The sequence below is a fragment of the Adiantum capillus-veneris genome, chromosome 12 (assembly GCF_014529385.1).
Source record: "Adiantum capillus-veneris isolate H3 chromosome 12, ASM1452938v2, whole genome shotgun sequence".
NCBI lineage: Eukaryota > Viridiplantae > Streptophyta > Polypodiopsida > Polypodiales > Pteridaceae > Adiantum > Adiantum capillus-veneris.
This window is the reverse complement of record NC_140942.1, coordinates 120,012,024-120,039,055: the sequence shown is the minus strand read 5'-3', so window position 1 is coordinate 120,039,055 and position 27,032 is coordinate 120,012,024.

Genomic DNA, 27,032 nt, shown 5'->3' with positions numbered 1-27,032 from the left:
GTACAGGAGTCTCTTGTCCTCATCAGTGAATTTTTGGTTTCAATTGATCCAGATATTCCTCAAATGTGGACTCTGAGTCAACACAAAGGTGACAGGGGACGAGCCGCAGGGACAAGGCATCATTAGGAAAATGGACATCACAATGCAAGAAAAGGTTATGAGATTTTTCCTTCTCAACTCAGACATCATGCAAAAGTGGCTAGAGAGGTACGAAGGGGAAACGTAACAACACTTGACAGATCGCCTGCAATTCAAGTGCAACCGTGCCACTAGAAACCTTTCGTTCCAGATCATCTTTAGAAATTTCCTGACTTTCCAACTGGGTGGTGGTTAGATGCGACAATCTCAGAGGCAAAGAGGAATGGAGTGTTGATTACTGAAGAGGAAGAGGAGATGTCAAGGGTTGCGATTCGCATGTATATTTTCACATCTTCCTTTTTGAGCTCCACATGATAACATTACTTTAATAACTTTAAGTCTATTTCAATTTTGTGGCTGCAGTATCACAAATATGGAGTTTTGCGGTCACATGGTGTTGGGATTAAATCCCAGGTCGCCTCTTATACGGATATGGCCGGCCGCCCGCCTAACTCACTTATCACTAACTCTTTGTATATACTCACATATACTTTTGTGGATAATAAGGTTTTGGGAGATAACCCCTCAAATGATTCTCTGCGTACTGTGTAAGCTCTCTGTGTATGTGTGTGTGTGTGTGTGTGTGTGTGAGTCAATCTACGTTTCGCTTCGCGACTTCACATGGGAAACACTTCACAGTGCAACGGATCGACGAACAAAGGGTCACTTTAGATAGTGGTGTTAGGGCAAGATTTGTCCAAGAAAGTAGGAGTAATGCCAGGTTTGAGAACATAGAGACTAGCCAACTTGAATACTTTGGCTACATCCAAGACATCTTGAAGATTAGCTTCAGAAAGTTTGATATGTTTATCTTTGATGTCAAGTGGTTCAAAGTTATTACCAGCGGCCCTAATGCAAGTGTGTGCAAAGACAAGAGTGGATTGATTCAAGTGAACTCTAGGCGGGTGTGGACATATGTACGGGATACATTCGTACTTCCGGAGCATTGTGAACAAGTTGTGCTCACACTAGATCCATTGTGGAGAGAAAATGATGAAAATGGTTTGTCTAAACCGCATTGGCTCTATGTTGTTCAAATTGCTCCACGGAGCAAGAAAGTGTGTGAAGTATTGGAAGTTAAGGCCAAAGAGGTGATTCATGAACAAAGTGCAGGGCCGACGGATGATATAAGTTTGGATTTTGAGCTGGAGGTGAGCATATGCCTGAAACTAGAGATGAAGTGTCAAATACTGAAGCTGATGTGGAGAGCAACAAAGAAGTAGGGTTTGATGACAAAGATGCAGAACTACAGATTGAGATAGACGTCTTTGGTGCAACAGATCTCATAGAAGACAAGAGATTAACTACTAATTGTAAACTAACATATTTTGTGGGTGTTATTCGTGTATTTGTAGCCATGGCCAATGACGATGAGCCATACTCTGCTAGGTTTAGTTTTCTTGCCACTCCGAACGGCATGTCACCCAAGCAGGTGGGCTTCTTTTTGACACAGTTCACACTAGAGCAGATCCCGATGGCACAAAACCTTTTGACAGCAGGTTCCTCTAGACCTACTATGGTCGACCCTACGCCTAGGACTAGTGTGGTCCCTACACCGACCGGCCCCACACCTCAGAAAAGTGTGCCCCCTATGCCTAGGACTAGTGTGCTCCCTACACCGACGGGTGGTTCGTCCTTGAGACGAGGTAGGCGTCGTTCTGGAGGTGGTGGTTGTTGTGGTAGTGGTTCTACCGATGCGTCCACACCACCGAGAGAGCATCCCCCACTCTCTTCAGTAGATAGTTCACCGATTGGCACACCACGTACACCTTGGGGATCACACGAGACTGATCCTAGCAAGGTGTACAAGAGTAGGGATGGGTCTGTTGTGGTGGATAGGGTCGGAAAGGCCATGCGAAAAAGGATTTTGACAGCTCTATACAATTTAGTTTGGTCACTCTGTGATGGAGGTTTGTGTTGCGGGAGCTAATCACACAACCTATAAAGTGCACGCAACACAACCTAGATCAACATAATCCGAATTGAGGACACAAATGACATGATAGGCACACAGAGGAAATCTCTTAATCTTGTTAGGCTGAGACCATCCTACACATACAACACTCTGAAACACCAACTAAACCACAATCTAGAATCTCACTGCTCTCAACTACACCACCTACCCACATACACACAAACGGAAGGAAACTCACTAAACCATACCAGAATCATACAAAACTTAAGGATAACCATCCCCTCACTAGGATACACTTGTCTCTAAGCCTCTACACTCAACACCTTAGCTCTAAACCCATCTACGAAAAACGTATTTAAAGAGAGAGCCAAATTTTAGAAGTGTTCGAAACTGAAATCTATGAATACTATGTGTTGCTTATGTCGCTATGATTCTAGCGATTATTTTCAGGACAAAAACAAACATCATTTGATATACTTATGACCACGAGTAGCTCGTCATTGCGCAAGCACATATGCTCCGTTCCGCGGGGAATGCTTGGCATTGTTGCATAGCTCTTACTGAGGCTAACACGATGGTCCAGTCAGATCTACAATGTGATGAATGAGCGGGGAGTAGCACAAGGATGAAGCTCATGCTCTCTCACACACAATACAGTCGATGACAGCTTAAAACTTATGGTTATGATAAAAGTTTTGCTACAAAAATTACCTAGGTACCTTAGATACTAAGGCTACCTTAGGTTAACCAAAAATAGAGTTTGAGGAGTCAAATGGCTTGGTATTTACAATTTAGAAGTGCCATTGCACCCCGGCTTCTACAACTAGATTACCTACTTATTACAATTGATGTTTCTAACCATAATGCGTAGCATTCTATAACTCTCAAAGAATAAGTCTTTGTTGAGTTATGTCGTACTGTTGACCTAGCCATCAACACTCCGCCCCTCCTTGATCATGTCATCCCTGACATGACCTCGTTGTCGATGTCAGTGTAGTTTTTGTTGTTGTTTTGTTGAGGTAAAGAAAGTATAGGCTGTAGCCTTTGCAGGAGCTTGTCTTGTTCATCCAATCCGACATACAAAGTTTTCATGATTCAGGAAAATCATAATTGATGACAAACTTTTATTTCCTTCATACCATGCTCAGCTGCAACACTTGTTTTTGTCATTATAAATCTATTGCCAGATCTAAATTCAAAAAGAACCCAATGTCGTTCAGCTTGACTCTTATCATCATGGATAGAGAAAGCTCCATCCATCACTTTCTCCAATGAATCTGTCAATTCTGTTAGTATTTCTCATTCTTAGAAACAACTTCTACAATCTATAGAATTGAGTGATTGGCTTTCAAATCTTGTGAGCCAATGACAACTTTGTAAGGATTCTGTAGAAATTGTTTGGTTTAACCTTCAACTTCTTTAGGCCAAGCTGCACTTCAACACAGTCTGTCTGTCAGGCCGAATCTAGGAGATAATTTTTCTCATTTGAGGTTCAAAATCGATGTCCAACATTTGATCTTCCTCATCAAGGACAAGATATGTAACCCTGTGAAGGCTAGTTTTGTCTATCATTTGTGTATGCTCATCTTTGTTGGTGACTCCTTTGTTCCTGCATCAAGGTGATCAAAGTTGCATTTTCCACTGTTAGCTTTTTTGTGCTATAAATCAATATACTGATTCTACTTGATACATGACTTAATTAAAGCCTCACAAACCCCAATTAATTCCCCAAGTTAGTAACTTGCATCAAAAAGGCTTTATCTGACATCATTCGTGATAGAGGCCCATCTATGAGCAATCATTTTTTATCTCCAAAACTCATGTACATGATGTACAAGGTATGTAGATGGCTATCATGGCTTTAGATTTGAAAAAATAGCTTTTTGCTAAGGGTTAGACTTTTTTTTTCTTTTTTTTTTGGGTGAAACCCTTAGATTGTCTTCTCTTTTTGTAGCCTCCTAACAAAGTTTAGCTTGATTTGGACTTACATTTGGCTTTCCAAGCTAACTTTTTGGATTTCAATCTCGAGAAAGGATGATGGGCAATTCTTGAACCTTTTGGCTGCTAAACATATGTAGAATCAATGATGATGACTAGAATTGGTCTTGCAAAAGATGATTGAATTGTCATTTTTGCCCCTTTTTTTCTTGTCAATATTATTAATCCCTTGTGTTTGTGAGGTTTCATTAAGTCACATACACGATAGAAGAATACAGTATAAAGACCTACTTTCGGCCTTGTCGTCGTGAAGTGTCTGATAAGCAACTTTACACTTGATGGGTGCTTTCGTTTAGTTTATCACCAACTTTGTTTGTCCTTGTAGTCCATCTCGGAGTTTTATGACCGATCTTAGTCATGTGTGGCCTCATGTTGTTGTCAAAGATTGATCAGCATCCTGTTCTTATCTCTGACTTTACAGCCTTGTGCAGATGACTTTTGAGGCATACCTCATGAAGTTTCATTATTTTCTTGTACCTGCTTCTCTTTGTACTGCTCGACATCTCTTCAGTATTTTCTTCATATGGATTATGGTTTTTTCTTGCCTTTAAAAAAAAAAAATCTCAAAAAAAACACAATAAAACCAAAAATCAACTCAAAAAGAAAAATCATTCGAATAGAATTCTAAACGTTATGTACACTGTACAATGTCCTTAGGGGCTCATATATGACTTTTGTCCCCATACTCCTCTTGTAACGCTACTATGAGGGCATATACTCTAAACTTTGTCAAAAAATTATTGCAGTCAAACGCAAAAATTCAATACAACTCACAAAACATTGCCCTCTAGTATTCATAATATTAGGTCCTCATTTAGAATGCCTCCCTCCCTCCTATTTGGAGTCCTCCTTGACGACAGCGTATCACCAAGGGTATGTGTTGTGCTTGGGCAATAAAAAAATGTGCCTATGCAGGCCTTGTAATGTTGCCCTATTATGCATACACAGTCAATGCATTGAAACGATTTATTCTATGCAAGATGTGGGTATAAGAAATTTTCTTATTGTCATTTGCTGGCGAAGCTTCCTACTCTAAGCATTTATGATGTTCTTTGAAGCTCCTATGTCATTTGCTTGATTGAAGGTTGTAGAGATTTTTCGAAGGCTTACTTATCTAGTTGATGCTCTTTGCAAGTATAATCATGTGGTTGATTGTCAATTTGTCATTGTTCTGCAATATTTGATTGTGGCCTGAAGTGAGCTCTCTTCTAATTGTACTGTAACTGTAGGAGGAATTGAAAGAATTCAAGTGGCGGTGTAGTTTTATTGGTTACCTTTGGGACCCACTTCTTCACGATTAATGGTTGTTTCTTTGATGCTGCTCGTTTGGGAACCCATACTTGCCCTTGATTCGTTTGTGTTTGAAGAGACTTCTTTGGGATCCACCTTCTCTTTGTGTGAGTCTTCAACGGTCTTTGTTTCGGCTCTTGTACTCTTGGTTGAGGATGAGATTCAAACTTTGGGAGTTGATACTTTGGGAGTTGACCATTTAACCGTTTTGGAATCCAAATGAACCCATGAACTCTTTGTGCTTGAGTCAATTTCATTGGAACCCAAATCTGATCTACGAAAGCTTGCAAATTTGTGACTTTCTTTGCCGTTCTTGCGTGCTTCGACTGCTTTCTTTTTGGCATTGGATCTTGTGCTTTTTCATCAAAGATCTTTGTCTTCTTGGTCCATATCTATTTCTGGCTAATCTGGCTCTTTGGTATACTGATTTGTCGAACTTTTGGGTTCTGACTTGTTGTTCTTTTCTTTTGGCCGTCCTTGATTGTTACTGAAGCTGATAGTGATCATGATGATCTAAGTTGTTGGTAGGGGATTTCATAAGAATCATCACTGTCGCTACTATTCTCGTCAAAGTAACATTCTAGCACTTTACCTTTTTGGTTTGGTTGGTAATGGAAAGTTATTGTATGCTTGCTCTTGGGTTGTTGATTCTCGGATGACTTTTCTATCCACTTGATTAGAGAGTTGGTAGCTCGTTGACACGGTTGTGCTCTTCTTGGTTGAGTTTTTTCTTTATGTATGGGAGCCACGCATGAGGATGCTTGTTGCAGTTGTGTTTTCAACATGGACTTTAGAATTCACTTCTGATGCACTTTATTGTTGTAGTGGTGACATTGTTTTCTGGGTCTTTGACCCGTACAATCATAAAACCGTGCATTTGTAAAAGTTTAATTTTTGTCATCTGCTGGATCGTCTTGATTTTGATTGTTTGCATCTTCTTGAAGCTCCAAGAGTTATATAGAGTCGTAGAACACGTCTTCTTCTTTGGCTTCATTTTCTTGGATTACACTCACTGAAAAATAAGGAACAACATCATAGCCATCTTCATCACAAAACTTCGTTGTTGGACTTTCTTGAATAGCGCACACATCCAGAGTAGCCAAGATGTGTTCCCATTCAAGTGTCTCTAATTCTTCGTTAGGAAAGGGTTCTGGGATGTAATCCGTATCTTCAATTATCCTTTCTAGGATTCCTTCCTCTTGCTTTAAGCTTCCACATTGTGAAGCTCCATACATCCACAGTTCTTTAGGCTTTCCCAAACATGGTGGAAGTTATGATCCTGCTACAGTAGCAAAATCAAACTCTTCAACCGGTGTTCTCGTCACATCCCTGTAGCTATGGTCTTTCTAGTTTATCTTTGTCATGGTTTTCATACATCTCAGGTAGATAGAGTCATATCCCCAATCTTGGACCATTTTCAATTGTCTCATGAATGGTCTTCCTAGAATTATATCATAGTTGTTCTTCTTCCCAAAGTCAACAATAGCAAAGGTTTGCTCATATTCAATGCTACAAGAAGTAACAACTCATTTTTCAAATAGTCCTATGGGCTTTTCCATGTGTCCATCTACAAGCTGCAGTTTCATCCTTGTAGCCCTCACTGCTGGTTTTCCCCATTTTTTCTAGACCTCTTTTGTTGCAATGGAAACGCCGGCTCCACTGTCAAGGATTTCCATGGTTTTTACACCTTAGAATTCCACAGCAAGAGTGGTGTTCCCATTTTCTCCCTCATAATACTCTCCTCGACCTTGTTTAACTGCACTGGTCTAGTATTTAGCTGAGGCATTTCAAGCTCTTTTGTCCCTTCCTCAATCCGAGTCATTGATTTTTTAATGCCAAATTTCTCTAGGAATTTTCCCATAGTAGCCCACATGTTTGGTCGTATTTTGAGCAACTCGGCTAACGTTATCGTACAGGTGACTGGTGTCGACAATATGTCTATTAGTCCTTTTGAATTGATGACCTTGTTGGGAGACAGTCTCTATGATGGGATTGAAATAGCATATGACTTAGCCTCGTATTCTCCCGTATAGGATGGTAGTGTTTTTAGCAAATTGGGTTGATTGTCCATGATTGTATAGATCCTTTGTCTCCCCAATATGATCCCACCTCTAGATTCATTTTAGATCCAAACTCAAATTCCTCTATTGGTGGAAGAGATTCTCCTCTTACATCACCCGATTGGTTTACTTGTTTGCTTATCTCACTTGCTTCATTGGCCTCTCTGACTTGTTTCCACAATTCATCAAGACCATCTATTTCTTTACAAATGTCTGGTATAGTTATGTGAAATCCCTTGAAAGATTTATCCGTGGTATTCATCACTATCCTTGGTTCTAATTCGGGGTCCTTACGCTTTTGTCCATGCTCATGATTGGAATCTATCTCTTTTTGTTCCTAGTTTGGTGGGATTATTGATGTAGGTGGGACTGGGATCACACCCTCAAGTTTTTCAACTCGTGGTTCTAGTAAAGATCGGGCTTTTTGAATCATTTTCTTCCACATTTCAAGCCTATCCTTTTCTAGTCCTGCGTATGGATATTTCATCCACTTCTTTTCTTGGGTTTGGTCACTTTTTAGTCGTGTTTTATAGTCTTTTAGGAGGTCGTCTAAATGCTCATTAACCTTCTCGACCAACAATGATCCTCCCGAACTAGCACTTTTTAGCTCACTTTCTGTTGATGGTTTTGTTGGAGGTTGAGATGCCTTCGCAAGAGAGGATATAACCCTTTCCTCATGTTGTCTTATCTTCTCTTCAGCTTGGGAAAGCTTCTTAGCTAGGGATTTCTACTCTCGTTTCCTACGTGCTTTCATCCTAGCCTTTCTAGCTTTCCAACTATTTGGTTTGCTCTTGGGTTTTGGGCTAGGTGCATCGGTCTTTGTTTCACCCATATCTGGACTCGCGTTAGTTTCCATTTTATCTATCTCTGGGTTCTTATTAGCTTCCTTTTGATCTTGTGCTCTCGTAACTACCTGAAGTGGTACAACGTTTTCACTTTTCAAGCTACTGGTAGATGAAAAATTCTTGAGTCATTCATTGTGGTCTTTCTGACTCGGTTAGGGTTTTTTGGACACTTGGGGATCAAGTGAATGACACCACAATTTAGACAATAGGCATTTACTTGTGTGATCTCCGTATGAGGACATTGTTTGACCAAGTGTTTTTCGCGGCTTTTGTGACAATCTGTCTCTGGTTGAGGAGCTTCTTCTTCCAATTCCTCTAGGCTATAAACAGGTTTTGACCAAGCTAAGCCTCTTTTTGCAATGAACCGCAATGTCCTTTTGTCCATCTCATATCTTCTTTCTTTGGGTCGAAACGCAAGAGGTGGAGGTTGTACCAGCCTCACCATTCCATGTGTTTCTCTCATCTTGTGTCGTTTTGAAGGGCAATACCTGCTTTGGTTTCTATAATGCATTGCAGGTGGTACTAGTGCTTGTTTGTTCGATGTTTCACCTGGCAATAGAGGTTGTTGTCCTAAGACAGGCTGTGGTCTTGCAACTCCTACTGGTCCTAGTGCATTTCCCATAGCATATCTAGGTGGAGTAGGTGCTACTTGAAGAGGTTGTACATACCTCTCCCTAGCATATTCCATGCCATTATAACACTTTTCTCTTGTATGGTTTGTCCATTTTCTCTCAATTTCACACAATAGAGGTTCTTGGTGGCTCGCTAGACACCTCTGGCTTTATTTTAGGTTGGGTTCTTGGTGAATCACTCCTCTGAGAAGATGTGTCACTCTCACTCTCAATATCATATCTTCTGAAGGTTTTGCTCTGATTTGGATAGGGGTGGTGATGGTACATATGGTCCTGTTGTGACTGTAATTCCACCTCTATAAAATTCATGTTCTATGGTTGCATCTGGGTACAACCATGGTCCATTAGGAAGATTCACTTGAGGAGGCATGTCTGCCATCTCTGTGATCATTTCATCTGTCATTGTCCCTCTAGAAGGGAATCCAAGTGGATCCCTTTTTGGAATTCTCATGTTTGGTGGAGCTATTTGTGGTCCTTCATTGACCAAATATCCACCTCTTTCTATTACATTGTGTGGGTTTGTGTCAAAATGTGGATAGATTGGCATTTCAGCTTTTCTAGCTTGGCTTGCCATACCTCTAGTCATATCTACAAAAGGATTGGTAGATTGGCTTTCCATCTTGATGATCTTAGCTTTCTTAATGTCAGGCCCACTCAATACTATCAAGATATTTCTTATTAATAAGCACCTTTGGCCCTTGAGCAGGTCTCTCAGAAGTTAAGAATTTCGTCTTGGGGTATCCTAAAAGTTTGGATTTAGGAAACTCAAGAAAATTCAGCTCTAAAACTGGTCTTATTGCTTGCAAGCTTTCTTCCTGGCTATACCTGACTCAATGGGAGTTGTCTATCAAAAGTTAGAGTAGTTTTGGCGAACTGCACTTGAAACAGCACTCAAAATAGTTTTAGGACCAAGGATTTTTGCTTGTTTTTTGACCAAATGTGACCCAAATTTGTTTAAACTTGGTCACTAGGCTTACTTTATGCTGGCAAAACACTTTTGTGAGCGCAGATGTAACTTTTGACCTCTACTTTGGCACTTGAGACATTATATGTGTATAAAGTCTATGTGCTCAAAATTTGACAAAATTTAGTATGCGAGATCTCCTTGATGTCCTCTACCCACTTGTATGCTCAGTTTATGATTTTGACCTTTATTTTGACACTTGAGACATTATACGCGTATAAAGTCTTTTGTGGCAGTATGAGGTGACTTTTGTTCCACTAATTCCTTATCACTCAAGCAACTCTGAGCAAGTTTCCGAATTCAATTTGGACAGTTTTTTAGCAAGTTAAGACCAGTACAAGCTTGAATCTACATTTTTCTGTCTTTTGCTCTTTGCAAGACCTAATGAGCTCCAAATTCTATGAAATTTTGGCTAGGGACTTCTTTTATGCTCTAGTACACTGAGGTATACTCAAATGTCTGTTTTGACCCAGATATGGCCTATGAGACATTATACGCATATAACTGGCTCAGAATTCACTTAGATTTCTACCCAAGGTACCCCTTGATGCATACAACAAGAATATGTGATCACATCAAATTTTGGATCTCAAAATTGCTCAAAATCACCACTTTTTCACCTTTACCTTCTTGTATCTGCAAAATTCTCTTTAGATGCAAAAGTATGTGTCCAAATGAGTTGAAATTTTGCAAGCAAGCTTAACATATCATTTCCCAAACCCCTATGTGGTCAAAAGTGAAATTTGACTTGATCTCGCCTTGAGACTTTTTACGCGTCTAATGTCTGTGTGCTCAGATTTTGATAAAAATTGATATGTGAGCTTGTCTTATTGTGCTTTACACACTGGTATGCTTACATCTCAATTTCGGTCTCTAAAAGTGTCGTTTAGACTTCATACACGTATAAAGTCTAGCTTGTCAGAATGAAGTGAGTTTTACTCCAGAGGTTCCTCACTACACTGGCAACTCACAACAAGTTTCAGATTTGAATTTCAACACGTTTTGAGCAATTTTTGGCCAATACAAGCATTCACTTTCCTAGAAGCATCTTTTGGTCTTTGCAAGCCCAAAAGTGATCCAAATTTGATGAAATTTGGCCTATATGCTCCCTAAATGCTGTAGATCACAAGGGTACACTCAGATGTAACTTTTGACCCCAACTATGGCCTCTAAGACTTCATACGCGTATGATGTCTTTTGCTCAAATTTTAGTTTTTTTTCTAGCAGAGGTGCCCCTTAGTGTGTAGAACAAGAATATGTGCTCACTACAAATTTTGGATGTCAAAATTGCACAAAATCATCAGTTTTACAAGGAAATCCCCTAAAAGAGTAAAATCCCCTTAACTCTCAATCTATATGTCCAAATGACATGAAACTTGGTGTATGTACTCAACACAACATGCAGAAGATGGATGTAAAGTCAAAAGTTCAAAATTGCTGCTAGAACCACCCTTTAGACATCATACGGTATGATGTCTGCTGATGAATTTTTAAACAGAATTCATTCACAGGCATTCCCAAGTCTCTAGCACTGGCTTTCAATCACTTCTACCAATGTTCATGAAAACCTGAGCTCAGAATCACAAGTTTTTCGTCTTTCTGTTTACGACATTCGGTCTTTTGTCTTTTGGATGTCTAGAGTTGGTCAAAACTCTAGTTTCAATGTATACTTGAGGTAAAAGCCCCCTTTTGAACACACTGGTATAGTTAGATTTTCAAAATTATGTCTCCAGATGCCCCTTGAGACTTTATACGCGTATAAAGTTTAAGTTTACAGAATTATAGATTTTTTTCACAGAACCCTTGCACTTGCCCTTTTATATGCTTAGCATCAATCAGCCATGCAAAAATGTCAACATAACTCTTTTCATTGCATTTTTACCTCAAAAGTAGACATTTTCGTGATTTCAAATGCAAACAAGCACTTTAACAAATAAATCAATGATGAATAACTCTATATCAAAATCAGATTACTTACCTAAAGCTACTCCTACAAATCATATGGGGTTTTGCATCTATGAGTAGAAAAACGCTTCAATGCCACACACAGACTAGCAAATGCTTTTATCACCTCACAAAACACTTGACCACCACAACAACTACTCTAAGCTACAAATCCTATCTAGATCTACCTAGTTGCAGACCCTCGGCAAGACAACACTTCCTGGCTATCCACTTGATCTCGGAATAACCTCTTCCAGATCCGCTTAATAAAAATGCTTTCTTTAGCCAAAACTAAAGCTAGCAACCATGACATGAGTGTTAGTATGAATACCTACCTAAGTCCTTGTATCCCTGGCAATGGCGTCAATGTTGCGGGAGCTAATCACACCACCTATAAAGTACATGCAACACAACCTAGATCAACATAATGTCAATGGAGGACACAGATGACACGATAGTCACATGCAGGAAACCTCTTTAGGTTGTCAGGCTGAGACCATCCTACACAAACAACACTCTGGAAGGCCAACTAAACCACAATCTAGAATCTCACCTCTCAACTACACCACCTAGCCACATACACACAAACGGAAGGAAACTCACTAAACCATACCAGAATCATACGAAACTTAAGGAACACCATCCCCTCACTAGGATACACCTATCCCTAAGCCTCTACATGCAAAACCCTATCTCTAAACCCATTTGTGAAAAATGCATAAAAAGACAAAGCCGTATTTTAGAAGTGTTCAAAACTGAAATCTATGAGTACCTATGTGTAGCCTATGTCGCTACGATTCTAACGACTACTTGTAGGCAGAAAACAAACATCATTTGATATACTTACGACCACAAGTAGCTTGTCGATGCGCGAGCGTGTATGATCCGTTCAAAGGGAATGCTTGGTGTTGTCGCGCATAGCTCTTGCTTAGGCTAACGTGATTCTGCAGTCGGATCTACAATGTGATGAATGAGCGGGGAGTAGCGCCAGGATGAAGCTCACGCTCTCTCTTCCTCTCTCACACACAGTACGACAACTTAAAACTTATGATTATGATAAAAATTTCTCTACAAAAATGACCTAGGTACCTTATATAATAAGGCTACCTTAGGTTAACCAAAAATAGAGTTTGAGGGGTCAAATGGCTTGGTATTTACAATTTGGAAGTGCCATTGCACCCCACCTTCAGCAACTAGACTACCTACTTATTACAATTGATATTTCTAACCATAATCCGTAGCATTCCATAACTCTCAGAGAATAAGGCTTTGTTGAGTTATGTCATACTGTTGACCTAGCCGTCAACAGTTTGGGATAATTTTGACGATGAAAGAAAGAGTTACATTGTTGAGGCCATTCAAAGAGAGTACATACCGGCAGAGGGGTACGATCAAGTCTCAAATTTTTGGATTTTGGGTGTGGCGAAGGCCAAAAAAGTCACACCGTCGGTGAGAGGTGAGAGACAGGTACAATGTCGGCAATCCAAAGCCGGCATGGTTGGACGTAGAGGAGTGGATGGGGATTGCACGAGAGACACAAGACAATCTAGACAGATTTCAGCAGCAGAGAGATGTAGCCAGAGCACGTTTGGAGTCTGTTGGAGTGTCACATCTTGAGAGTGGAGGCTACAACACACTTCAACATGAGTTTGTAAGTATTATACGTATGCTTTGCATTGTTGAAAATATATATGAACTTTATCAGATTTATCTCATGATTAAACCATAATTTTGTAGGAAGTTGCCGTGAAGTGCCTTCCGACACATCGAGAGGAGAAGTATGTGTACAAGCATGGACTTGTGGCCCTTTTGACCCAACTCTGTAGGAGGAGGGAGAGGACGTCGATTGGGAGGCATTACCATGAAGGTCTTCTTGATACAGTCTTACTCAGTCATCTTCATTCAGTCTTTTTTGTACATTCTATTTTGTAGCTGTGGTCTTTTTGATACAGTCTTACTCATGATTGTTTGCATGTACAGTTTTGTAGTGCTTATCTTTATGGTTTTTCATTTTGTTTGTGATTATGATTTCTTTCGCAATTATGGTATGGCACAAAGGTTATGGTTATGGTATGTCACAGAGGTTTTGATGATGGTTTGGCAATCAGGTTATGGTTATGGTTTTGCAATGATGGTATGTCAATCATGGTATGGTTAGGGTTTGACAATCAAGTTATGGTTATGGTTTTTAGTGATGGTATGGCAATCATGTGATAAATATGGTTTGGCAATCAAATTATGATTATGGCTATGGTTATGCCATTGTGCATATGGTTTGGGTGTTGACGTTATGGTTATGCTTCTGAGAACTTGTTATGATTAAGCTTTTGATATGTGGTTTTGTTCTTTTTACAGTTTTGCTAATCTATATACACCTGCTCTTTAGTGTCAACTTGTAGGTGGAGTGCGATTACTTGTGCACTCTTCCTTTGGGTAGAGAGGACTGTCTTTTGTTGCTGTAGTATATGCAACATCAATTCCCATCCCTCTCTGCCCAATTTGTTTTTGCAAGTTTGGTCGTCGGAACAAAGTTCGGTATATGCGCCGGTATAGATAGGCCTCGGAAGAACCGTCGGTACTACATAAAATATCCGACGCGTATAGCTGCGTCTATACAGGCATATATAACTGCGTATATTCTAGCGATTATAATTGCATATATTCCGATGATGATTATAGATATATATACCGATGCTACAATATCGACATTTATTACGATGCTTATTCCAATGCATTTTACTTTTAAAAGTAAGCTTGTCTCGCTGGTATCTATGCCGATTTTTTGCACGACGTGTTATAGTGAAAATGCTGCATTTCTATCTAAAGAGCACACAAGAATATCATGGCTATGATTATATGCCAGAAAATTAGACTTATTGTCCTACTTTTGTAATAAGGTCATGGACCTCATCGTTGTAAAGGATTTATACATAAATAAAAGACATTGATTTTCTCATGAGTTGTCTCTTAAGTTGTGATGAATGGTTTTTTGTGGGCTTGTTGAGATTTGGTGATCCCTGTATGTTTTAATGAAGTCGTTGGTGTGACTAATGCTACAGGGAAAAAGCCTAACGATGCATATGAAATGATGAATCAAGATTTGGAAAAATTTTATCGTCACTGATGGTCAATTTTGAGAAGTGATTAATGGAAGAACTTATTGAAGATAGACTCAACTTCTATCTTGCGAGTAATCAAAACTAGGGACAAATGGAAGCTCAAGCGGCTCTCTACACGGAAGTACACGAGAAGAAGTTACTCTTGAAGCAGATACAGCCCCCTTCTTTCAAGATTGAAGGGTCTAATGTTGACAAGGATGCAGAGGTATGGATAGAATCCATCGATGTTTTACTGCCACTAAGATGGTGCAAGCCAATCGATCCATGCTGGGAATGTTTTGGTTGATTGGAGAAGCAAAGTTATGGTGGAAACAGTACAACCATGACAAGGGTGTTGCAGAAGATTCCCAGTCTTGGGATGAAATCAAACAGGCAGACAGAGGAAGATATTTTCCCCATACCCACCAACCTTTGAAGATGAATGAGTTCTTTAATTTAAATCAAAATGAGTTGACCTTGGAGGTTTATTTCTCCAATTTTAATACTTTGAGGAGGTATGGACTGGTTTTGACAAACGAGCAACAAGTGGCCTGATTCTACCAAGGGGTAAATGCACCTTTGGATGCTCAACTTAAAGTAATGGAGCCCACATCATTGCAAGATGCACTGCTACGTGCTAAGATTTTGGCCAAGAAGAGGAGATTTCAGCCAACCAATTCTAGTCAGACCCATAGAAGAATTAATCCAGCTAGATTCCAAGGGAGAAGACTAGCTCCAACGTTATGCAGCACCTGTAATAACCCAAGGAAAAAGAGAGATCCATTGTTTTGAGTGCAATGAACTAGGGAATTACATGCGACAATGCCCTTGCTTGGCATTTAATGTAGCAGCTAAAGTTAGACCTGGTGCGAATCATCAGGGAGGAAGAAGTGGAGGATGTGCATATGCATGTGGAAGAGGCCATGGTCAAATTTCCAGAGCTTATGGCAAAGGAAGATCTATTCAAGGACATGCTCATGTGCCTTACACTTGGCCTCATTGCGCCTTTGCATTTCTAATTCCAGCTTCCTGATCACTTCTTGTGAAAACAAACCTGCGGCAGTATCAAACGCATTTTCAGCTATATACGTTGCACAATCCTCTGCTTGCAGCCATAGGAACAACCAGATGCTCAAAGTATCTATCGGGAAGTTTTTCTGCTCTTCTTTGGTCTGGTCCTCTATCTTAGGACTAACAAGACATCTTCCTTCAGGGTTCTGGCACGCTTTATACATACAATCGTCAATAATTAGACTGTTTTTAGGCCCAAAGTTGCAATTCTTCCAAAACAATCTCAAATCCTTCAAGAATACAGGCTTATTATATATCTACCAAGGCTGGCCACTACAATGATTCTGTGAAAAAACACCTCTCAGCTTAGCCCGCTGCTCTTTGAATATTGTTTCTAATATTGCATTCACTTTAGGTGCCATGCTAGTGATCCATATATACACATGGAAAATCAAAGGCACCAATCCAAAAATTTGTGGCTGTCTCTGTGACAAAATACATACCTCCTATCTTGCATATTGTACTTTATCATTTCCCCTGCATGTTTAGGGGGAATGTCACCGTGCATTGGCTCTACAACTTGAACAAGCAGGGAGCAAGAAAGCCATTTAAATCAAGAACCAAAGTGCACCCCTTGTCTGGAAAGGCTTTGGCACGCATATTGGGTCTAGCAGTGCATACCACTCAGCAAAAATAGCTTCCCTCGAGGGATGAACATAACTGAAGTACTCAACAATTTTTGTGAAGCGTTTAAGATAGCTAGCTAGGTGCTTCTCAATCTCGGCTTTTTATTTTTGTAGTTGTCTCACCTTGGCAATATGCGGCTTTCGTATGGTTTTTCATGCAATGACATAATACTACAGTTTCTCTTGCCCTGTGACACAGAAATGGTATCGAATAAAGATATTATAAAGGACAAGCAAAAACTACTGAATTGTTGCACAATAAAATAATATTGAAAAGAGTTTCTCCATTATAAATATCTAGAGAGATACATGCCACAAGGTGTGGAGCTTGCTAGCACTACATAACTTGGACACAACACAGGGAACAGATTCAGCATAATTATTTGCAAGAACGTGAGCGAGTGGCTTTCTTTTCACCTTTGCTGCATTTGTTTATGTCATCTAGGGTGCTCGGAGGTGCAACACATATCTCGTCCCAGGATCTTCCAGAATCTGTTCCAGCCCACCTTTTCTCTTTAATTTCACTTTGTTTACAAAACCCTACAGGGGGCTGTCATCACCGGTGTCTTGTGTAGTCAGCCCACTATCAGTCCTGAAACCTTCCTCTTGAGCACTCCTACCTTCCTCTTGCACATTCCTAAACTGTTTCCTCTGAGACGCTTGTTTGATCATCTAAAGGGGCCTTGGGTTTGGGATGCGTAATCATGATAAAATCTTCATCAACATCATCTGTTTCTTTACCATTTGTAGTAGTAGCCTCATGCGATGTCGCATGCTGTGGCATTACATATGTCCTTTCATGCTATCTATCTAGCCCATCAGATTCATCATTACAGAGATTCTCTTCTATCCTTTGATTGATAGGTGTCTTGTCAGGCTCGCATCATGCATCATTGATACCTGTGTATTCCAGTCACCCGTTAATTTTCATTGATACCATTATGAGCTTGTATGCATAGTGTGACAAGTAGCATTCCATGTATGGTGGGCATCTATATCATGTAGACAATCGTATTGTCTATGCTAACTATGCTAACTATTATACAAAGTGTGCTAACCACCATGATCAATATGCTAACTAGTATAAAAAATATGTTGACAAGGAAGTGTGAATATAGTGTGTATGCTAACTAGTAGAGAATGTATAATTAGCATACATAAAATGTTAATTAAGAAAATTGTGTGTATACTAATGGTATGCTTATTACTGATGGTGTGTTAATTATTATACATGGTATGCTAATAACCATACATAGTTGTATCCTAATTAGCATACCATGTATGCTAGCATAGATGGTATGCTAACTAGAAGATAAGTTATGTTAATTCACATAACTTCTTTGCTAATTAGCATACCATCTTTGCTGGTTATCATACTGTGCATGCTAACTAAAATACACATTACGATAACTAGCAAAGAGGTATGCTAACTAGCATACACATTATGCTAGCTAGCTCAGAATGTATGCCAACTAGCATAGATGTATGCTAACAAGCTTACACATTATGCTAGCTAGCAAAGAAGGTATGCTAACTAAAATTTGAATGCTTGTTAGCATGCACCAAATGCTAGCTAGCATACAAGGTATGCTAATTATCATATCTTCCTTTCTAGTTATCATACTTGCATGCTAGCCATCATACACAATGTTCTAGTTAGCATAAAAAGTATGCTAAATATCATTAAATATTCTAATTAACATACCTTGTTTGCTAGTTAACACACTAGCAAATAGGGTATGTTAATTAGCATATTTAATATGATATTTAGCATACTTTTTATGCTAATGAGAACATTACGTATGATGGCTAGTATGCAAGTATGATAACTAGAAAAAAACGTATGCTTATGCATGCTAATTAGCATACCTTTTTTTCTAATTAGCATACTTGCATGCTAGCCATCATACAAAGTGTGCTAACTAGAAAACAGGGTATGCTAATTAGCATATTTAATTAGCGCACCTTTTCTTCTAGTTAGCATACTTGCATGCTAGCCATCATACACAATGTTCTAATTAGCATAAAAAGTACGCTAGTTAGCATATTAAATATGCTAATTAGCATATCTTGTTTGCTAGTTAGCACACTCTGCACTAGTTAGCATATCTAATATGCTGATTAGCATACTTTGTTTCTAATTGAGAAACTCTCTATGCTAGTTAGCATGCATAGTTTGTTAGCTAGCATAGAGGGTATGCTTATTAGCATACAACATTATGCTAACTAGCATACAAAAAATGCCAACTATTATTCACAATATGTTAGCTAGGATAACTAGCTGTGCTAACTAGCATACACAATATGCTTACCACCATGACAATGTATGCTAGCTATATCTCATAGTATGCTAACTAGCATAACTAGATTTTCCAACTACCATACACAATATTCTAGCTACCATACCCACTAAGCTAATTAGTATACCTTCTATGCTAGCTAGCATACACATGGCTAGTGTAGGAATCAAGGCTGGATAATTGTTCCTTAACATTATCTTACCAGAACTCTATGTGATTGGAGATCCTTGCCCTGTGACCTTGCCACACCATTCAGCTAGTATCCTCTGTTGGTAGGTGGAAGCTCTACATTCGGTCCCCAGGGAGCATGCATCAACAAAGCAGATTAGGTGATACGTATGCTCACATGGCATTTTGACCATTACACTGATTACTGGTAGACCACAACCAGTACACTCATTTCTTGTTGTCCCATCGCATACCCCTCCTACACAATATGTAAAAGTGTCCATAGCTATCTTGCATAGGGAAGTGGGGATGAAGGAGCCTTGTATCATCCTACTTATCTGCATGAGCAACTGCAATTGACTATTGCAGGCGTGCACTTTCACTTCTTGTACCTCCACATTAATCTACAAACCAATCAAAATAGAAGCATGGTAATTACATACGATAGTTGTGTACATTTTCAAAACATAAGGTTCAATCACAAAAACCATCGGCACTTACACGAAGACAAGTTATGTCAATATCAACAGTAGTGGGGGTTTCCTCACTGTGAGGAAACCCCAAACCATCCAGTGTCTCGATCTTTGCCTTGAGCTCTATTTCTCTCCTTGCATCCACACTGTCAATGAGGCCTAAACAAGGTAATTCATTCTCAGCATCATGAAGCTTCTGTCTCATAGCAAGTACTACAGTGCTGACCATATCATGGCTTGCTTACAGAACCCTTGCAGCTTCAAGCTCCTGACCCGCATTCTTGAGCTGCTGCTTAGCATCCTGCAGTCAATTTCTGAGATGGTCACTTGCACTCATGATGTGCTGCAAATCAGAGAGCCCGAAATATGATAGACTTGCTGTCACTTGGTGAGAGCTGTTAATAGAGAGGGGTGTTGCCCTGGTAGCAGAAATAACATTCGGAACTACTTGGCTAGTGAAATTGTCCTTTGTTTCCGCGGAGCCCTCCTCTGTTTTTTTACTTGAGGGGTGGGTATTACGCACCCTCCACTTTTCACCATGGGAATTGTAGTATCCTTTTTCTCAAAGGTCCTACAAATGCTGGACAACAAACTTAGCCCAATTGGCAATTGAAATACATGATTGAGCCACTTGCAATTGCCACTGGACATAATTATTTTACAAAACCCGTTGCAAAAGCCAAATTAATTTCCATGTTGATGGGTGCCTTTTGGTACACCTTGCAGTGCAATTGAAGTACTTGGTCGTACATGTCACTACGAATGCTATTGCATTTGAAGCGATATTTGTTGCAATCCTTTGTCTCTCTGAATACATTGAAACACTCCAAATCTGTAATCTGCTCCCACTTCACCAATTTGGGGTCGACACCGTCCATGGAGAGGCCACGGTCAATGTAACATTTAATGGACTAAAAACTTGTGTGTAGCGGAAATTAGCATGAACATAGTGGGCATTTCATTAGAATAGATTCCTAATGAGAATTACAAGAGTGATTCGGTGGAGAGAGCAACAAAAAGCATAACACCTAGTTAGATAGCATGAGCAATACTTTCAAAAGACAGAGAAATTAAGTTATTGACAATAGTTGAGGACCGGATTTACATGGAGCCGGTCCCCCCTCCAAAAGGATTTGTATTATGGTTTCTCCCATCAAGAGAGACATTGTACAATACAATTCTCTCTAGTGCAATGAAGATGAAAGCGTCGTGCACTAAGCAAAACACTTATCAAACACAACATCAATTATCCCTGGTCTCAGACCCAAGACCTCACACAGCTTAGAAGATGGTGAGAGCTAGTAGGGTATGATAGTAGATTGAGAGGAAGAAGGAGTAGTCTTACGAGAAAGATGTACATCTCCTCACACAATCACTCATATCAGCATATCTTAGCTTAGTAATTAGCATGGTAGAGGAGATGAGAATGCATTGAATCTTGGCTCTTGGTTGGATTTGCATCACAAAGCCAAGAGTTGTTGGTGTAGGCCTCCCTTCTCACAAGCTTGGAGTAGGTGGTAAGCTTTCCATTAAAGCTTGAGAAGGAGAGAGAGTCTTCTTTACTTCACACATGAGATTGTGTGAGTGTGTGTGTGTGATAATGCCTTGCAAAAATCAGCCCCCTCTCTCTCTCTCTCTTGGGCGACCCCTCTTGCTATTTTCTCTTCCTATCCTCTCATTGGACCTCCCTGGGGCTAGCCAATGACAATTAAGCAGCATAAGTGATATCCTTCTGGCATGTGTCTCCCTTTCCCCTTTTGTGAGAGCTTTAGGTAATTTAATAATTCAACTAAATTCTCATTGGACCCCTTTGCCTCCCGGCCAATAGGAATCAGGCAAGCCATTGGGCTACTGAATGCTCATTGGACCCCTTGGGAGACTATCCAATAGTCTTCTAGAGGACTTAATTCACATTGGTTCTTTTATTAAGTGTTTTTAAATTAATTAAACTAGATTTACTCTAGCCTAGTTCTCATTGGTCCACCTCCAAGGCCATCCAATAGGAATTGGGTACACCTTGTGGGCATCTGGCCTAGGGAGTTGACATGTGTCCCTCATTCCCTTTGTGTAAAGGGAGCTTGTGTGTGTGTGTGTGTATTCTCTCTCATCCCCTACAAGAAAGGCTCACCCCCTCCTAAGTAGGGATTTGTAAAGACTTTTTTGACACACACAAAGCATCCAATTCCCCCATGGTTGACCTTTGGACACAACCTTTGAATTTTGGAACCTTAGCATTTTGGAAGTCTTAATGGGCTGAACCTTAGGGTCTTTTTAGCCCATTGTTGCACATGGCTCTTTTGCAGATGCCCCCCCCCCCTTTGGATCCCTATTTTCCCTCCTTTGGATCCCTACTGTGGTGGCCGGTGTGCTAGCTTAACCAGTATTCTAGCTTTTTCTCCCCTGGCACTTCCCCATATTAAATGGTCGGTTTAACATGAGAAAATCATTTAGGAGAATTAGATATTGATTATTATGACATTACCTCTCTCTTGAAATCATAGTCGTCCTCTACTATGGTGTAGAGAAGATAAAGCATATTCATGAGTCCTTTTCTTAGCGGGTAGAGGATCCCTATGTTACCCTACGACATCATTCGACAATGGATGACTAGTCCATTTGGTGCTTGAGAGCTTGAGGCTGCGCAAGCATTTCTGCACATTAGTCCTATCAATCTTCTATAGTAGAGTGACAAGCTCTACTTGGTGTTTGGGAAATGTCGTCTCCCCGCAAACTTGATCTAAGCATGCATACTACTTCATTTTTGTGCACAATAAAGAAAAATAGAGTCTTATAGGACAAAACCTTTGTTCATTTTTTACATTTTGTACTTGCTTACTCTTGGGAAGCATTGTAAGCATTGACAAGGTTTAGGTTATCCTTTAATTGTATGCCTTACATCCATCTAGCATCTTCAAAAGGATAATTCTTAAACATAATAAGATATCGTCAGATAGCCTTACCACCTCTTAGTACCTTGTCTTCATGTCGGAGAATGGACTCGGGCTACAACACCTCCTCTTGGTCCTCGATCTCCGGTGGGTCTTCAGTAGTTGGTTCTTGAGGTGGCTCTCCTTTGTAAGGCTTTAATAGGCTCACATGGAAAGCATTGTGTATGAGCTAATGATTGGGAAACTTGAGTTGATAGGCCATCTCATTGATTGGCCTAAGAATCTGGAAGGGACCATAGTACCTTTTTGCTAGTTTAGCATAGTACTTTTGGTGTCCTGTAGGATTCTTGCCCGTCGTGTGCCTTAATCGAGCCTTGGGGAATTTTAATAAGACACAATCATTTTCTTTAAAGGCTTGGGCTCTTCTATGCTTGTCAGCAGTAGCCTTTTGCCTTTGTTGTGAGATAGAGATAGCATCCTTAATCTTTTGAATAGATTCTTGTAGGTCTCGGCTATACTCATCTGCAACGAAGATCTTCCCATGTACCTTAAGTAGCAAGGGACTTTTTGATCTTCCCTCAATTACCTCGAAAGGTGCTTTTCCCGTGGAAGTATGTACAGTGTTATTGTAAGCATACTCCACTAAGGGTAAGTACTTCTCCCATTGGGATCTTTGATCTAATTCCGTTACAAAGGCTTTTAGTAGATCGAGAATTGTTAGGTTAGCTATTTCACTTTGGCCATCCGTTTGTGGATGATAGGACGAAGAGAAGTTTAGCCTTGTCCCTAAATCTCAAAGAGACCCTTCCAGAAATTCTTGGTCATTCTAGGATCTCCATCCGACACTATGGACATCGGCAAGCAATGGTACTTGAAAATTTGTGAAATGAAGAGGGTTGCCATTTGATGGGCTTTGATAGTCTTTTTGACAGGTATAAAATGAGCTTGTTTGCTGAACCTGTCTACTATCGTCCATATTCCCGTATTCCCATGGATAGACTTGGGCAATCCAAATATAAAATCCATGGATATGCTCTCCCATGGTGAATTAGGGATTGGCAAGGGTTTCAGAAGAAATCCAAGTTGCTTCCCTCTATCAAATTTTGTCTTTTGGCATACCACACATTTAGAAACATACTCTTAGTATGTTCACTTTCATGGTAGCCCAATAGAAATATGTTTCAATTCCCTTTAAGGCAGACTGAATCCCTTTATGCCCCGCATAAGGTGGAGCATGAGATTCATACATTACTTTCTCACGTATTGAGTTAGTAATGCATAGTCTATTGCCATAGAGAAGATAACCATCTTGTAAAGTAAATGGTTCTTCTTTCTTCCCTAATGCAAGGGTTGAAATCACATCTCTCGATCAATAGCTTACTCATCTATCATTGAAGATAGATCATTGTGAGTTGCTATGGAAACCGCATTCACTCTTGGCCGTCTTGAGAGTGCATCAGCTACTTGATTATGCTTGCCAACAATGTGAGCAATATGAAAATGAAATTGCAAAAGCAAATTTGCCCAGCTCATTTGTTTGTCGGAGAGCTTGGTCTACATCATGAAGTACTTAAGACTCTGGTGATCCGTTCGCAGAATGAAAGGAGTCCCCAATAAATAGTGCTTCCATGAGTCTAAGGTATGTAGAACTGCAAGGAGTTCCTTTTCATATATGCCTAGAGCTTGCTCAACAGGGTCGAGCCTTTGACTTTCATAGCCTATGGTGTGCCCTTCTTGGAGAAAAACAGCTCCAAGGCAATCACCACAAGCATCACATTGGACCTCAAATGGTTTTGAGAGATCCGGTAGTGTAAGCACAGGTTGACAGATAATCTTTTCTTTAAGCTTTTCAAAAGCATTGTTCTCCTTAGCAGACCATGTATACCTAACGCGTTTATTTGTTAGGTCATGTAATGGTCCCGCAATTTGTGAGAACTTTTCTATGAAGCGTCTATAGTATGCACACATACCTATAAAGCTTCATAGTTCATGAAGATTCTTTGGTTTAGGCCATCCTTTTATTACCTCTAACTTTGATGGATCCATTTGGATGCCATCTTGAGAGATAATGTGACCTAAATAATGAATCTCTTGCAAGAAAAATTCACTTTTCTTTCGATTAAAATAAAGTTTATTCTCTCTTAAAACTTGGAATATTACCTGGAGGTGTTGCTTGTGTTCGTCTAATGAATTAGAGTAGATGATAATATCATCAAAGAACACTCCAGTGAAGGTTCGATGAGGCTTGAACAGCTTCTCCATCAAGCGGTTGAATGTGGTTGGTGCATTGGTCAAGCCAAAAGGCATGACAATGTATTCGAAAGACCAAATGTGGTGCAAAATGTGGTCTTTACAATGTCTTGATCAACTATCCTTATTTGATGATAGCCACCTTTTAGGTCAATCCTACTGAAGTAGGTCGATCCTTGTAGCTTATCAAATAGGTCTTCTACCCGTGGAACGGGAAACCTATTCTTGATAGTGATCCTATTTAGTGCTCTATAGTCGACACACATACGATATGTGTCGTCTTTCTTTTGCACTAATAGCACAGGTGAGCAAAATGGAGATGAGCTAGGCTTAACCATGCCCTTCTCAACCAACTCATGCACTTGCCGCATAATCTCCTCTTGTTGAGCTTGATAAACTCTATAAGGAGGTTTGTTAGGTGGTGAACTTCCTGGAAGAAGTTCAATTGCATGGTCATCATTACCTCGTTTAGGAGGTAGCTCACAAGGGATGTCGTCAATAAAAACATCTTGAAACCCCTTGAGAAAATTGGATAAATCTAATTCCTTTTGGTTGCTTTTATTTTCTTTTGCTAAAGCATTAGGTTCATTTTGAGAATCTGTAACAAAAATCATGTACACGGAAATAGAGCTCTTTACTGACTTGGTGAAAGCTGGTGTATGTACAATGGGGATAGTGTTACCCATTTCCTTAGCATCTATATACATGTATTTTTCCCTAAACTTAAAGGAGATTCTCCTTTTAGGAAATTTAACATTGGCAGCCAGGCGGTCAAACCATGGTGCCCCTAGGATTACATCCTCATGCCTGAGAGGAGATATAAAGAAGTCCTCTTTGTCCACATAGCTTTGGACATGAAGCCTCAATTTCCCAATTAAGGGAGTGACTGAAGCTTCTTGCCCCTTGAAATCACTGTCTGCGGGTAGGACATCTCCCATCTGGTAGGGTTGTATGCCTAGCTTGGTGGCCAACTCTATAGATATAAAATTGTGAGTAGAACCAGGGTCAAAGAGAATAAAAGCATCATGTTCTCTTACCTTTCCCCAAGCATGGCATAGAGGAGATCCTTTGTGGTGAGTTTGGTGCGTCTCCTCCTCTTGGATTTCAACCAAGGTAGCTCTAGAGGATCTTGGCAGTTGTTCTTTTGGGGACAAGCGTGGTATGCATGCCCTTGCTCGCCGCACTTGAAAGAGTGGTTATCCTTGCGATAACGCTCAAGATATTTAGGAAAGTGTTTGTTTTTGCCTTTGTAAACTCCCTTCTCTTTAGCTTTGTTGGAGTTGCCTTTAGGAGACTTTTGGACATTGTCCTTCCCCTTAGGCTCGTTGGAACCCTTGTTTTCCGTGGGCTTATTATTTCTTTTAGCCCCCGTTTGGAAATTGATTCGAGAGGCCACCATAGTATGGTGTATTACCGCCGATATGGTACGTGGCCTTTGGGAGTTGACATACTCCGCCATTTCTTCCGTTAAGCCCACACAAAATTGTTGCTTTTGCTCTCCAAAATCCAACTTTTTGAAGACAATGGCTTTGAGTTGTAGGTCCCAAAACTTGTCTACATATTTGTGGATGGATTCATAGGGAGAGAGCTTTAAGCTTTATCATTTGGTGAGTACTTTCTCTTTGGCATCGGTGGCCAAAAACTACTTCATAATGGAAGCTCTTAAAGCTTTCCATGTTCGCGGAGCTTCACCGTTGGCTGGTAGGCTAGACCACCATTGCCTGGCGGACTTTTGAAAGTGCATAGCTACATGACGTAGCTTAGAGGACTCCGTGAAGCCCTCATCTCCAAACGCCACATCAAATTGTTGGATAAAGGCCAAGACTTTGTCCGTAGCACCAAAGGTGCCATCATAGGTAAGGAAAGAGATACTCTTCCCTCCCTCTTTGAACTTCTTGAGCTTGCATGACCTCTTCCATGCGGCATAGGATTTCCTATGGCCTTTTCTTTTTGATGGTTCAAAGGTTGCACCATCACTTTCTTCAGAAGGTGAAGAATTTGAGGAAGGTGCAGAAGAGGGTGACCTCTTTCTCGCCTTTTTCTTGTCTTGATCTTCGTTGTCTTCACCATCACTTTTATAAGAGGAAGAGGATGAAGAAAATGGAGAAGAGGGTTTCCTCTTTCTCGCCTTTTTCTTCTCTTGCTTTTTATCATCCCTCTTTGAATTATGGTGTGGAGAAGGGTGCGATGGTCTTCTCCGCTTTGGTGGTGATGGAGAGCATTTAGCCCACCGTCTTCGAGGAGCCATATCCACCGAGGTGGCGGGAGACTCACTTCTTTCTCATTCCTTCGGTGGAGGCTCTTGAGTTCTCCTTTGAGAAGGAGATGCATCATCAAGAAGTAAATTCTTGAGCCCTTCGTATGGATTCTCT